The sequence below is a fragment of the Ambystoma mexicanum genome, chromosome 6p, assembly GCF_040938575.1.
Source record: "Ambystoma mexicanum isolate Mex_15411 chromosome 6p, UKY_AmexF1_1, whole genome shotgun sequence".
Taxonomy (NCBI): domain Eukaryota; kingdom Metazoa; phylum Chordata; class Amphibia; order Caudata; family Ambystomatidae; genus Ambystoma; species Ambystoma mexicanum.
This window is the reverse complement of record NC_090935.1, coordinates 27,274,128-27,290,610: the sequence shown is the minus strand read 5'-3', so window position 1 is coordinate 27,290,610 and position 16,483 is coordinate 27,274,128. Positions and strand designations below refer to the sequence as shown.

Below are 16,483 nucleotides of genomic sequence, written 5' to 3'. Positions count from 1 at the left end.
CGTCACAAGGCACCACCTTTCGATCACGGTGCAGGAGTAGTGGCTATCCGGTTGCCGGGTGCTCTGCACGGGCAATTCGACCACTGCATCCTGGGCGACCAAAAAAGCACAAAGAAGAAGAAGACTGGTTGTTCCCACCAGCCAGGGAAAGAGCCTCTCCGGCAGGGAGATCTCTTCTGTCGTCGGGAGATTGTGAGACGATTCCGCAGGGCTCCACCGGAGGTGTCGTCGTGCAGGTCGATTCAGCGTTACCCTCGTCGGATTCTTTAGGTCCAGTGGCGACTTCCTGAAGATCCAGTCCCAAAGGCCCTGCTTTTATGCAGACGTCCCCCATTCATTCAGCCTAGCTTGTCAATCAACACATGCTAAGTGGTGAGCGGGAAGGCTCACCACCTGGGCCAATCACTTCAGAGTGCGACCTGAGTTGGCAAGGCAACTCGGTCCAGGGTGTCTAAACCCTCTCCCACACCCCTGAGGTAACCCAGACAGAATGGCGCCACCTTCATGGGTCTCTGTCCAGAGGCCCGCAAAAAGTGAAACAAAGGGCTCAACCTTTGGTTTAGGAGTCACAGAGAAAAACACAGACGCCATTTTACAACCCGAGTTCTGGCAGAAAATACCACTCGATAAACCTATTTAAGATAAGTAGATCGGTGGTACGTTGGAGATTAACGAAAAAACAGTATCAATCTTCAACAATGGGACGGATCCCATAGGGTTATGCTCGGGGTCGAACATAACAAGTAGTTTCCACTGCCACCAGCCAAAACTCGACGAGGAGGGACGGGACAGTGCCCCCTCGAGTAACAGATCCAGGAGTAATCGTATTACCCCTACTAGCACGTCCACAATAAGATGGTTGGTACTAGTTCTGTTAGTAAATTTAGGTCTAGTAAAGCCAATGGTGACTTTACATGCCCGGGGAGACAGTAGTCAGTCCCCGGGTATGGAGTCTATGGTGGGGGGACCCGCTAGGGCGCCCCCGTGTCACGACACGTAGGGTGCAGAGTGACACACATAGAAAAACTTATGAGACCCTATGGAGTAAAAGACCCCATAGCCCATCGAACACATTGACATCTCAAAGGAATTACACACATACATGTCCAAGAGTGAGAGGAAAAGGGTCACACTCTTGGCAGGATGGGAAAAACAAACTCCAGAAATCCAGCAAAGCTGCTGGGGGACTCACTAGGTTAGGAAATTCAGCCTAAACAGAGAATTCTCCCTAACAATCTTTTACATTGTGACACACAGCACCTTGAGTGCAGTGGCACAGCGAAGTCTTTTAGATTTTCTAAAGGTTTAAATACCTTCTCAGACCTACACTGGAACAGTAGCCAGCTGGAACCAAGTTCTTCATAGATAAGGTACTGTAAAATTAAGGGGACTTACCTCTTGTTGTGTAGCCTTGCTAGCTCTCAGGTGAGACTTGCCCTGGTTGCTTTTGCCGAGTTGCTTGCAGCCAACAGTGATTTCATTTTTACAAACATTTTTAAAACATTGTGTAAGACTTTTTCTGCTTACCTCCGGAAGTGCTTCAGCTTCACCAAGAGCCAATAGTATTCTGTGTACTTAATAAGTGTTGAGGATGACTTGCACTAGAGTCAGGCATAAGTTGTTTACCTGACAGTAGATATCCAACTACAATCCCAGCCCTTATAGAAAGTATGTTTAGATGTTACCCTCGATCCAACCACGATCCTTCATAGGTTTTTCTTATTTGCCACGTAGCTTGATGTCACGTATGACAAATTCTTATTATATAAGTGTGTTTTATGTATTATGCATTGAGAGCTTGTCCTTTGTGACTCCCTGTTTTAGATATTTTATATTAATTAATATTAAAACAGGCGAATGATACTGTGCCAACTTCCTGAGTCTGTCTGATTATTTGGTGTAAGAGTTACTCTGCATCCCATCCTTTGCATTACATGTTACTGATTAAGAACTATGTTTATTATGGTATCAGAGTACTTGCCCAAGCTGTCCCCAAGATTACCATGAAAGAATGGAGGGTACCTGCCGATTTGACTTTCCGACTTGTAGCGCTTCCCGAAGTGGTTGCTGTCACAATCTTGTCCGTAGATCTGGAAGGCTTGCTTGTGTCCGCTAGAAGGATTGTAGTGCTAGGAACTGACCCCGACGGGTGCCAATGGCGCACTGTGTTGTGTATTGACCCAAATTACTTCTACGAGAAGTGACAGACAAGGACCTTTTTGAAGATGACAATAATGATGGAGAAATGATCCTCGAGCTGTGTATACCCTGTGACATAATGATACAATACAGAAAAGTGCAGAGCCCCCTGTTGGCTCTTGTCAGTGAACCACCCCCATTCAGTGAAGGTGATTTGCAATATGTCCCTGCACATCTGTGGACAACAAACCTGCATGATGTGGGCATGTTAAAAGAGGTAGCACTTGTGGAGATAATGCAAAAACCAGATGCAATACTCCCGCGGGTCAAACAATACCCCCTGTCCAGAGAAGCAGAAGAGGGGATTCAGGAAGCACTACAGGCCCTGTTACAGCAAGGGATCATTGTGCCCTCAACCTCACCATGTAATACGGCTATATACCTGATTAAAAAGCAACAGGGGGCAGTTGGAGGATGATTCAGGATGCAAGACCCCTTAATGACATTGTACAGAAAGATTTTCCACTTGTTCGTAACCCAGCATAAATTTTGTGCAGCATTCCCAAAAAAGCCACCCATTATATGGTGGTAGACTTGAAGAATGCATTTTTCTCAGTGCCCCTCCATCCAGACTCGCAGAACCTTACCGCATTTACCCTGGGAGGAAAGCGCTATCAACATACCCGCTTGCCCCAGGGGTACTGTGAAAGCCCCAGTTTTTTTAACCGAATACTGCAGATCTAGGGAACATTCAGGTGCCCAGCACGATCATTCAATATGTAGATGACCTACTGGTCTGCAGTGACAGCAAACAGAGCTGTCAAGGGATTCCGTTGCACTACTACAGTTGCTAGCAAAGAAAGGGTACAAAGTGGACAAGAAAAATCTCCAGTACTGTTTACCGGAAGTGCTCTACTTAGGGCAGCTTATCTCCAAGGATGGCAAAAGGATTATTTGGACAGGATTATTCCGGACAGGGCAGGGCACGGACAGGGCAGCTACAGTGCGTGGCACTCCCAAGCCACTCACAGTGAAAGACATGCAGAAGTTCCCAGAGCTCTGCAAGTATTGGAGAGCATGGATCTTATATTACGTGGCATACACCAGACATCTCCAAAAAGGCCTCAAGGATGCCCAAAAAGAGGGCGACACGATCCAGTGGGAAAATGAAATCATGACCAATTTTAATGCTCGAAAAGAATTGATTTCAACAGCTCCTGTCCTAGCCACTCCTGATTACACACAGGAATTATACATTTTCTCCCGCTCAAATGGCCCACTTATGACAGAAAGTGCTCACGCAAAAGAGTTAAATGGGTCACAAAACGCTAGTGTACTATAGCGGCAGACTCGATTCTCTCATGCAGGAACAGTTCGATTGCAAACAAGCCCTCGCTGCCGAAGCCTTTGCCATTGAAAAGAGTTCCACAATTGTCACAGGAGGCCCAGTAACACTTTACGTCAAGCACTCACTCTTTGATATACTAGATCGCTCCAAGTACACACTCTCCGCACAAAAAGCGTTGGCATATGAAATAATACTGTCCAGATCCCATATCCATGTATTGTGGTGCAGAACAGTAAATCCTGCCACGTTTTTCACTGAGCCATGCATGGCTGCGGACCTACATCAGCATTATTGCGCTTCATATGCAGGGGAGGGTGACGATATCCCCAAAGCTAAAGACAGCCCCATTAGAGGAAGGATAAGTACTTTTCATTGATGGGTCAGCGTCCATTAACCAAGACACAGGTGAGAAATATGTTGGGGCGGTAGTGGTGCACCTAGAAGAGGGAGAATACAAAACACTGGTCATGAAAAGACTGCCCAGACATTATTTTGCACAAGCAGCAGTACTCGTAGCACTGATAGAAACCCTGCAGGCCTCAAAAGGGTGCTACATTACCATCTATTCAGACTCTGGATATGTCACCACCACGGTGCATGCAGGTCTGTCACGTTGGAGAAGGAGGGGTTTCAGAAGAGCAGATGGCTCATCAGAACAACACACAGCCTTACTTAACTCATTGATCTCTACCCTTGCAGAGCCCTCTGTCGTTAAATGCGTAGCACACACCCACAATACAGACAAAATATCATTGGGTTATGCAGCTGCCGATGTGGCAGCCAAGGAGGTGGCATACCTCCCATACCCACATTAACAGAATACATTGTGACCACATCCTATACAGAGCAGCACACGGATGCCTACGCAGCTCCCCCATTAGCACAAATTATTGAACTACAGCGCATGGCACCCACAGAATAACAGGATCTATGGCTCAAACATGGGTGCGTCCAATCACCCACAGATCTCCCATGGAGACAACAGGCCACAGGAAGGGTAGTAATGCCAGTGGAGTTACTCTACACGGTGTATGCACAGTTACATTGTCCATCTCACAGCTCTAAGCAACACATTGCAGCAGAACTTCAGGAAGATTGGTGTATCCCAAATTTACAGGAGCACCTGGCAAACATTGTGGTCCAATGTACAACATGTCAAGTGTTCAGCACTGGAATGACACTGAAAACTCTGAGAGGGACATTGGCCCACCCTGTGGGTCCCTTCTGTGAGCTGCACATTGACTATGCAGACATGGGAGAAAGGTGCAATGGGGCACGATATCTAATTGTGGTGGTGTGTTCATGTTCCTGGTGGGTTGAGGCTGGCCCATGTACCCACCCCGACTCCAAGTGTGCTGCATAATTTCTTGTCAGAGAGGTCTTCACCCATTGGGGGATATGTGATGTCTATGATCAGACAATGGGATGCAATTTTTTAGTGAACTTTTCTAAGAGGTGACTACTCTGCTGGTGATTATATAACGTATGTGTTCCATTTACCGCCCACAAGCAAATGAAATGGTGGAGAGAATAAACGGCCTCCTTAAAAGCAGAGTTTCCAAACTATGGAAAACCTTGAAAAGGAATTGGGTGTATTGCCTGCCCCTAGCACTTTTCCATTTGTGCACACAGCCCAGTAAGGACTACCACCTGGAGATAGTAACAGGCTGACACATACAAACACCCCTGTCACCAGTAAGGAGAGCATCAGAGACGCATAGAGCAGAAACTTTTCCGGGTGAAGAGTTCAAACAGTACCTGACCCAACTCACACGGGCAATCAGATGCATCTCAAAACAAGTGGCACCATCCCACACGGAGGACAGGGAGACTACGACTAACCCACTGTTGCCTGGGGAATGGCTCTATGTAAGAAGCTTTGCCCGAAAATGCAACACACCTAGGTTCCATGGGCCCTATAAAGTGGTGTTTTCCACCCCTATTGTAGTAAAGGTGGAGGGGATGAGATATTGGATACACCTTTCTGGTGTTCGGAGGGTACCACAAGACACCACACCAAACACCCAGACAGAAAACAATACCACTACCTCAAACCAGTGGTTCTACGCTGACCATATTTGTGCATCTGAAAATAAGTACAGTACATGCAGTACTTCTAGAGCATGAGCTATAGAAACTTTCTTACTCTCTCTCTCTCTCTCTCTCTCTCTCTCTCTCTCTCTCTCCCTCTTTCTTTCTCTCTCTCTCTGTCTCTCTCTCTCTCTATCTCCTCTCTTATTCATCCTATTTTACCCTCCCCATCTGCTGCCCTCCACGTTTTTCCAATTTCCACAGCTGCAACGATAATGGAGATGGCACCACTAAGAACTCATTGAAATGTGGCTAGTAGTAGAAGTAGAATTAGTATTACTAGTCCCTACAGCTATGACTGTGGCCTCCACTTTACAGCGATGTTGTTCACAATATGTATGTTTGTTTTGGGTATTTATTGGGGGGCATCTTTTATCTGGCCGGGCCATCTAAAAGAAGGTGTGAGGGGTTTAAATGGACCTAGAATGGGAATACACCCCCAAAAGATTACAAAACTAGATTTCAATTAAACAAAAATGCTTTTAAATGTTACTGCATCTTTCTTAAATGTTACTCCAATGCCGCCCAGTGTCCCCAGTTCTATTTGTACTCTACAAACGCTAAAATCGACCCCCTTTTCTGATTTGAATGAAGCTGAAGTTCTTATAACGCCAACACATGATACAGGTTATAATAATAATATCCTTGTGAATAGAAGCAGCTCCCAAACCACAATATGCAAGAGTACACTGTTCAAACTATTGCTGCCAGGAGTAAAACAAACCCTAGGTAAGGACAACATTACTAAAGAAACAATAGCAGTAAGGACAAGCCTCACATTGTGTAGTGACAGAAAAAGAGGGCAAGTGCACCTACGTTAATATGATGCATATCATGGCTTAAGATTAGAAGTGGTGGGAGACATTCACCACCCCAAACACTCAAACAGTTGGTACTCCAACATGTTCCTTAATACTGCATGTACCCATGATAGAAGCACCATGTCTGTTCACCTTGCACTATGTAGAATCAAAGGCACTTTCCAGACACACAACGTCCACCTAGAACTTCTCAACCCTCATCCCCAGAAGTGCAAAACAAGTTCCAGCAACCCTAACTGTCTCAAAGAAACCCACCGATGTGATTGAGGGAACAAGATACATCAATAATGAATGGCAAGAGCAAACATATAAGAGCAAACATATAAGAGCCCTGCGCCGATCATCAAAGCAGCAGCACATGACCTGGCACCATTTATTACTAACCTTATCAATGCCTCCTTCAAAACCGGATTTGTGCCTGATAACTTAAAAGACGCTTGGGTCATACCACTACCCAAAAAAACAACCCTTGACCCAGCCAACCCATCTAACTACAGGCCGATAACAACTGTACCTTTCTTACAAAAAATACTAGATAGAGCAGCCTACTTGCAAATACAGGCCTATCTAGAATCGAACAATCTTTTGGGACTAAGGCAATCTGGCTTCCGACCCAGACATGGCACGGAAACTGCCCTAATAGATCTCACTACACAGATCCAAATCTTAAAAGATAACGGTAAACTTGCACTCCTCCTACTGCTTGATCTGTCAGCAGCTTTTGATTTGGTCAACCACCAAACGCTCTGCCACCACTTGAAATCTGCAGCACACTTCTCCGACGCAGCCACTGCCTGGATCAGCTCCTTCTTGGCAAACAGAACCATGAGGGTCTTCTCTCCCACTGATTCGGCTGAACCTTCACCGGTACCTTGTGGGGTCCCGCAAGGCTCTTGTGTGTCTCCAACACTCTATTATATATTTACAAAGCCCCTCTTTGATATCCTTGACTATCTGGGTGTCACGTATACTAATTATGCAGACGACACCCAGATACTTATTCCTATCTCTGGTGATTATGCAACACACAGCAAAACCCTTAATGAAATTTACACAGTAATACAAGCGTGGATGGCACATCATGGACTTTGTCTCAACGACGAAATAACTGAGATGCTCATCCTTGGCACCCACGCTAAACTAAAAAAACTAAATACAGCCTTCAAATCCTTCACTATAGATGGTAATCCTATCCCCGTCTCAAACAATACTAAAACCCTTGGTATCTACCTCGATGCCACCTTATCCTTTTCTAGACAAACCAATGCAGTAGCATCATCAGCCGCTTACACTTGTAAACTCAACACCGCATGTAGACCGTTTATCTCCACACCTAACTGCATCACACTTGCTAGAACGTTAGTTTTGTTCAAAGTAGACTACTGTAATGCCCTCTACTTAGGCACTAGCCACAAAAATATTAACAAACTACAAGTAATTCAAAATAATGCCATCAGGGCAGCCCTCAATATCCCTAAAAAGTTGCATATTTCAGAGACTAGACGTAATCTGCATTGGCTCCCAATTGAGCACAGAATATCCCTCAAAACTCTTGCCCTTACACACAAAGCCAGGGCTAACCTGGCACCTTCTTACCTCACCAACCAACTTACCCCACACACTTCATCTAGACCACTTAGAGCAGCTCAAGCAAACACCATGTCCATACTGAGATTCAAACTACACAACTCCGGAGGAGCCAGCTTCCCCGTACAAGCCTCTAAAATATGGAACACACTCCCCGCTCCTCTCAGGTCAGAACCTTCCTTCAACGTATTCAATCAGAACACGAAGCGCTGGCTTCACGACCTAGACACAATGATAGCCTAACTTCCTAAATCCCAGTCCTACTACCTGCCCATTGTACGTATTGTAAATAACATAATAAATACTAAATTATCTGCATCCTCCATTGCCTACCACCTGAACATTGCAACATGTATGCATGTACCTGTAACACCAATGTCTGTATTTATCTGTAACCGTAACCATTGTAACCATTGCCTACTGCATTCAATTGTAACTGTAACCAGATCTAAAATTAGGCGCCCGTAAGCCCCTGGTCCTGGATGCGCTTTATAGATAAACAAATACAAATACAAATATATATGCAAGGTCGAAGGACTTCTGGGGCTGTCTGAGAAAATTACAATACTAGTGGAACAAACCTGAGAGCAAACATGGACAGATCATATCACCAAGCTCACTTGGGTTGCGGCGCTCAAGAAACCAGTGAAGGTACATCTACAGAAATCATAAGAACTTTGTTTTTTCGGCAAAGGGACAGTGGCTGTTGGGTCAAACGAACAATGCAATCAAACTCTCATAGTGCCTGACCTCAAAAGGGGCACAACTGCGCTGATGGACTATTACTGGATCTGCGGCCAGCAAGCATACTTGCACGTCCCACCTTCTTAGAGAGGCTACTGCATTCTGCCATGCTGGTCATGCCAGAGGAGCACCTGAATGGGGACTCCTGTTCAATGCTCCCACTATGCCCCCCACCCAAGAAGCTTGACGCCATCAAACCTTCGCAGGATCCCTGAAAGAGAACCCACTGACTGACTACACAGAAGAAAAAGGGCATCAAATTACATCCCGACTCCTCTGAACTGCTGGCAAAAATACCTGACGGATATAAGCACTACAATTCTGCAGAGAAATGTTTTGCATCCTTGGTACCCAGTATCCAGAGATGGGCCAATGCCAAGTGGCTCCAGATAGTTTGATGGGAATCAATTCAGCTGGCAAACGATACTGAACAGGAGTTCAACATCATCAAGGTAAGTATTGGACCGCCTGACAGCTATGAAGGGTGGTGTTTGAAAAAAGATCGGGAGTTCATGTTGCACATTCATACCTTCTGGAGATGCTGAAAATGGGACATTGTCACACGTAATCACTGCTGTACATGAGCTATCGGTGAAAATGAAGAAAGAAGCTGGGGACAAAGAATACGACTGGATAACCCTCGCCTTCAGCTGGGTCCCATCATGGCTTGGAACATTGGTGAAAATGCTGGTCCCTATTATTGTGGTTATCCTGGTGGTCTTTTGCACGTGCCAATTAGGTCTCTGAGGTTGTGCCCAATAGTGCAATGATAATGGGGACTATTGGGAATAGTATAGTACCTCGTAATACAAAAGAGGCAGAGATCCAAACTGAGCAGAATAATTGCCCCGCACACTACATGGTCCCCATCCTCATTGGCGAAATAGTTGACAACTTGTACCACACAACCATTGTACCTCCCCTGGATCCCTAAAAACTATAAAGAACTGTGGGTGGATTTAGCGGGTGATGGGGGTGTATATACATGACCTGTACACCTGAATAGTATGCGCAGCATGGGGAGAGTTGGAGGCATGTGTCCAGAGCATGGATGCCATAAAGGAAAAATCATCATCGGATGAAGCAGAAAGGCGCACAAATGAGCGGAAATGTGGAGGGGAGAATTAGTTACTGTAGAAATAATGAAAGGGGGAATGTTGGGATGGAGATTAGCCTATCCCACCCCCCTCAGCGCTTCCAGGTAAGGCAAACACCATATGAGGTAATATAACGTACAATAGGGGAGTAATCCGTACTATTATACAATGTGTAGAGGCACTGTAGCGCTTAAAGATAGATGAGTGGCATTTGAAATCCATAGCCCATGTCTCCATTTTGTATTAGGCCCAAAAGGGAAAGATGGTTCACGTTCTCGGCTCACTGGGCCTAATTCTTGCAAGACAGACTGACTTTGCAGAGCCTGTTCCCACCAAAGTCCACTTCCCCCTTGTCCTTCCAGTGTTGCGAATATCTAGTATCTTCTAAAGAGCCCTGCAAAAGCGTTAGACACCAAACTGCCATCAGGCCTCTAACCCCCACCCAGCCAGGCCAGAGCCAGTCCTACACCACTGACTCGAACATCACACCTTTGCATTCCCCGATAAGCAAGTGAACCACAGGTTCTACACAAATCAAGTGTCCACCGAGGATCTAAGCATGCACGAGGTACAGGTAGGAATACATTAAAGATCAAAACTCAGGGTGGAGACCTTGAGTGCGGGAACATCGCTATCAGTGAAGACCTGAATGTGTGGGTCAGCGTGACTGTATTTTATCCGACCTTCCCCTTGGCACCATTTCCTGTGCCACCAGGTGCTTGCCGGAATGAGTTAATATATTCAGGCTTAGCTTCTTTAGTTTAGATAGGAGCAATGTATTCATGTGTGGCCTGACCTATATCGCAAGGATGAGCCCAGCTTACCCACGTGGATCCAGACCTAAGGTAGCAAACTAACCAATTACTGCCTGGCATCCCCTATGGAGTAGGCTCATGTGTAGGGTGCCTCCAATCAGTGTCACCCATGTGTACTGTATATTGTGACACTTTTGGGGCTTTTAAGTCCCTGTTTGTAACTGAAAAGACCAGAGCACTCTCAAGCAGCAGAGTCCTTTGCTGATATTTGTATTCTGTACAATTAAAACCTTGATATCCTTGCAAAGCTCTCTCCTGGACTATTTCCCTAGCGGGTTGTCTTTATTCTGGAGTGTGTGTAAAAAGGGACCTGCCTTCAAACCCCACCCTGTTACCGGAGGGTCCCGTACAGCGGGCTTATTCAACTTTTCTCCCGACCCCCTAGTCTCAGTTTCATAGATTCTGGTTCGGAAATGTTAACTTCCTGTTTCCCAAGGGGCTTCATCATGTCTATCTTTTCCATCAACGACTGTAAGACATTATAGTTAGCTTTGATATCGTCTTTCATACCCTCGTAAAGAGAGACCAGGGTACAAAGAACTTTATTAATTTCCAATAATGTTTTGTTCGTCAGAGCTTGCCAATGACGGTTCTTTGCTGAATTTGAGAGCCACTGAACCCTTGATAGTCAGAGTTTGAGTCACTGCGGGGCAGGAGATCAAAGGATTACCCATGTAGATCAAAAGGTCATCCACATATAGCGTGACCCGGTCTTCTGCACCCAAAGCCATTTGAATCCCTGCCAGACAGGGTCCATTCTAAGTTTAATTACCAATGGTTCTATGGCCAGAGTGAAAAATAAGGGAGGGAGGGAGCAGCCCTGTCTCATCCCATGTCCCAAAAGGAAGGTCCTTGAGGAGACCCCATTACTCTGACCTCAGCCACAGGAAAATAGAGCAAATGTATCCAGCCCACAAAGTTCCTCCTCAAACCCATGTCTTCCATAATTTTCAGTACGGAATCCCAATAAAGAGAGCCAAAAGACTTCTCAAAGTCCACTGAAAGAAGAGCCAAGAGTTCCTTTATCAAGGGTGCTTGACTTATGGCCAGATGCCCTCTACGTATATACATGTGCGTTGATTGAATAGGCATGAACCCACATTGGCCCGGATGAATTAAGGAGCCGATTACCCCTAATAAACCGTCGGCTAGACTTTCTTCAGCCCCACGAATAAGCGATGTTCCCTCGAGTTACAGTATAATGACTCATAATATGCAGCGAATGTTTTGACAATTTCAGCATCTCCCATTAAAACCTCCCCTTTACCATCCTGCAGAGTCTTACATAACCAATTCCCCTAACCCGCCTTTCCAGCCATGCAAACATTTGACTCGATTTGTCACCAGATTCATGAATCTGACTGCGCTTACCCAGCGTGCCTGCTTAGCTTTGTCCAAAGCTACATTACGAAGCATATGCTGGGCCTTCAGGAGGGCCTCCCGTGCCATATGGGATCCGGAGGCTAGGAAATCCTCCTCGGCCACTCTTGAGGACGGTTCTGCCTCCCTCACTGCCAATGTGTGCTGATTCTGTTTTGCCAACACCAAGAAGCCAGACTCACCCTTGAGAACCGCTTTCTATGGCTCCCACAAAGCAACTGGGTTGTCCATTGAGCCTTCATTAATGGCAAAGTATTCCGATGTAGTGCGCGAAATAGCCTCTGTGAATTCAGGGAAAGTTAAATACTACGTGTTCAATCACCACACCGCTGTGGGCTTTCTGCGCCCACTTTTCAATTCAATGAGAAGCGGTGAGTGATCCGAAATCCCTCTAGCCAAACACTGAGCCGAGAGAAGCCTGTGACTATTATATTGTGGGCACATTGGGGTTCCTACTACATTGCAGCTTCGGTCCAAACCTACATCCATAACATCATTGAAATCCCAGCCTAAAACCCACAAATCAACCTGACTGTGTACTGACATCACCCAGAGATCATTCAGTAGTTCCAGCGTGACAGGCGGGGGTGCATAAACTGCCACAATGCATGGAACTGCCCCACACAGCTCCCCCCTGATCAAGACAAATCGTCCCCGGGAGTCTGGCCATAACTCAATATGTTTAAAGGGGGCCCTTTTGTGTATGAGAATCAGTGCGCCTAGGGTTCCCCTAGGGAATCGGGCATGAAAGGCCGTTTTGTACTTAGTTCTCATGAAGAACTTGCCTTCCGACCCAGCCAGGTGAGTTTCTGTGAGAAGGTCAAAATCTGGCAAATACCTATTAAGAAACTGCAGCACCAGCCACGTTTAATGCTAGAGCACAGGCCCCTTCACATTCCATGTTAACAGAGAGACCGCCCCATCATGTGCCACCCCACCACCCCTGGAGATCCATGAAAAAGATCGAGCACTGCGAAAACCCGAACCCCCACCCAGGAGGGAAAGAAGCACCCACCCAACTTAAACTTCAAGCAATTCAGCCAAGCAATATAGGTAAACCAACAGATGTTGACAATCCCCACTACCCCGCACTTCACCCTCAACTGAAGCACCTGTTGCCCTAATGCTGTGTGTAGTATATAGGAGCAAACTAGATCAACCGTGTGCGGGGAGCCGCTGAAACAGTTATAGCAAAGTCAAGAACATATTCAGACCCTTTGATGGCGCCAAGGCCGTTCTAGTTGAAATTACATAAGTGGGAAGAGACTGGTCATGCCTGAAAGCCAGAGAAACTGGAAAAAAACAAACATCAAAAGTGGAGCACAGATTCATCTGTTGCCTGACATTCCATGAGCATCCTGTGTGTCCTCAACAGAGCTGGCACTTGGTTGTTCGGTGGAGTAGAGGGTGGTACCGTCTGCCGCAACCATCGTGAGATTGCTTTCGAGACTGGTTCTGCCTGGATTTGGTTCTCAAACCAATCCCACGCCTCTCAGGGAATGTTGAAAAGCAGAGTATTTGCCCCCTGATATGCTTTCAACTGTGCAGGAAAGAAGAGGGTGCGTATTTGATGCCCCGAGAGATCAGCTTCTTCTTTATAGAGTAAAAGGACTGCCGCACTCACTGTACTTCCATGGTATAATCTGGAAAGAAAATCCAATTCTGGAACCATTATAGGAGATTGGGCGAGCGGAACCTAGCCATCTGTGACAAGGCATCTCTATCTCTATAGTTCAATCGTTTAGCAATCACGGTGCATGGAGGAGCACCAGGTACTGGACTAGCTGCAGGAATTCAGTGGGCTCTTTCTATTGAAAAGAGGTTGGACAACTTTGGTGACATGAGATCAGTCAACCGCTGATCCAGAAAAGGTTCTTTAAGGGCCCTTCTTCCTTCCCTGGCAGCCCTAGGATGCAGAGGTTGGTCAGTTTTGATCGTCCTTCACTATCCTCAGTCCTGTCTTCCAAAGATTTAAGTTTCTGAGGGACAGATGCTTCTCCATCTGTCTTATGGCATGCTCCGAATCCGATATCCGCTATTCCGCCTCCCCCACTCTCGAGGACAGATGGCGGAAGTCTTGGCAGAGGAAGGATCCCTCAAAAGACAACCCATTTATCTTTTCCTCCACAAAGGTTCGCGATTGAGCATTAGCTCCCATTATGACTGTATGCGAGACCCTACGGCTGAAACATTCAAGGCCGAGGGTTGGGAGGGCAGAAGATTGTTCTTTGTCGATTGGTCCATTTTGCTCTGTTGCGAGAGTTTCTTGAGTTTGTTCTTTGCTATGTTGCTATAAAGAACGTTAAAATGAAGGAGTCTCCAACACCTAGTGGAGTCTCCCAAACAGAGAATCAGCAGTGATCAAGTAACGGTGCGGCCCTGGTATACCCCCCGCCTATGGCTCCACAGGCTTCACTATTGATGTACAGCAGGCGAGCAATCCCTTGCCGCTATCAGCCGGCTGCTCTTCTTTGTAGAACGGTTCCAACGATGATTTGTCGATTAGCTGCAGGAGCCCTCCTTTTATCCAAGATGCAGGCTGTAGTCTAGGCCAAGACCAACAATGGTAATGATCGCACCCTTCAATCCTGGACAACCACTGGGCATCACTTCTGTCCAGCAACAGACCTTCGGGCACAAGAGGATGTGGCATGGGACCAGACAGTCCCAGCTCCCTGATCTGGCTCACGCACACAAAGCCCACTTGCCTGCTTTGCTGCTTTCCCCGGGAAAGGGATTACTGTATATGGCAAATCCTGACCTGAGAAGGCAGGAAAGAAGTCCACTGGACAAGATGGCCAAAGAACAAGAGAAAATCTCGTGGAAATATCGTGGGCATTTTAGGGTACGAGACAACTTTAGTAGCAATTTGCTGTAAATGTAAAATTGCAGTAGAAAAATATCACAAAAACTGTAAAAATCACTCAGCTGCCACCAGCTTGTTTTAGGCACATTGTCAAAGTAACCAAAAAGCCAACTTTACTGTAAGGCGATGTGTGCAGACGTAGGGCCTCATCATGAGTTGGGCGGTACCCCTTAAATGCGGTGGTAACGCATTTAAGGGCTGGTTTTATCATGAGTTGGGCGGAAAGTATGGAGTTTTACCTCCAGCTTTTTGCTGAAGGTAACCATCCTGTTTTCTGCCCATTTTAGGCGCAATTACCGCACACTATTACTGCACAGTAATAGTGCCGACAAACCCAATTGGGTCCAATGCACCCAATGGGGAAAGGGGCTTAACTGCCCAGCCACTACTCGTGATACGGTGCTACCAGCGCTGGACCGAGTAGCAGTAATGCTAATAGTGCTGGAGGTATCCTGGCGGTATTACCGTTGGGATACCACCAGACTCGTGAGGAGGCCTTTAGTCTCTCACTACTGACAGCAGAAGACTTTAATGACCTCCAAAAGGTCAAGACAGGGTTCAAAACAGACAGAAAGAAATGCTGTCCAATAGGAACCTGTGGAGAGAAAGGTCCAGAAAGAAAATATTTCCTAGCTGTTTTTTAAACATAGTTTATTTTCCTTCTTTAATAGACAGTATTTTCCAACCCAATTGTGCTTAATTTCTTCGGCTAAATGCAATTCTTTGTCCAGCCAGGATTCAGATGTGTATCTGCGGCTTGCTCACATATCTCACAGCAGACAGATACCCCCCGCAGCAATCTGGTTGACTACTCACCCGAATATCCCAGTCGCTCCCCAGATAGGATCGACCATAGCTGAACTCGTAGGGGGTCTCATTGACGAGGGTAACGCAGTAGTTCCCCATGGTGGCCGCCCAGCGTCACGTCTCTGGGGTGCTATGGGAACGTGCCCCGTGGCTGAATTATCTCTGGGGAACAAAAACAGAAATAATGGCTAAATGAAAGAAAGAGTGAAGCACAAGAGAGGTCGTGGCACTGGAAAAGAAAGAGTTAAGTGCAGAGGAAAGAGAACTGAGTAATAGAGGCAGAGGACTTAAGTGCTTTTCCAGTCACATGAAGACAATGTGCGGCCATTTCACTACATGTAAGGACTTCTGTAGCAGCAGAAAGCCGGTCCCCCAAATTCAGAAATATATCCCCCTAAAGAAGGGGGCAAGGTGGAAACAATACTGAAGCCACATACATAACTAAGCCATAAAAGATTGGTGTTACTCGTATTAATCTCAAGGGCATTATCAAACAGATATGGATGAAAAGAAGATAGCTTCCTTTATAGGCAATGTCGTCAGCGTAGGCCACCCACTGTATATAGGGGTGTCCTCAATCTTCGGAGAAAAAGAAAGCCGATTATCTGTCAGGTGTTAATTAAATCGCATTGGGGCCAGGACACACCTTTGCTGAAGCCCATGGGCAATCACGAGGGGTCTAGTATGTACTCCCATGGTCCCCATACTAACCCTTGTAGTAATAGAATCAGCATCATCAAAAGACCCTTACCGTGCCCCAATGGATCAATTTATTCCGCAGCTTGGAC

At 46.3% G+C, this 16,483-nt stretch overlaps 1 long non-coding RNA gene across 1 annotated transcript in view; it reads right to left on the bottom strand.

Moving 5' to 3' along the window:
* The window catches only part of LOC138510866 (uncharacterized), a 97,947-nt gene that overhangs the window by 39,278 nt on the left and 42,186 nt on the right, over positions 1–16,483 (bottom strand). The window contains exon 2 of the long non-coding RNA XR_011280437.1: positions 15,705–15,857. This is a non-coding gene — a long non-coding RNA (uncharacterized lncRNA). The remainder of the gene's footprint in view (positions 1–15,704; positions 15,858–16,483) is intronic.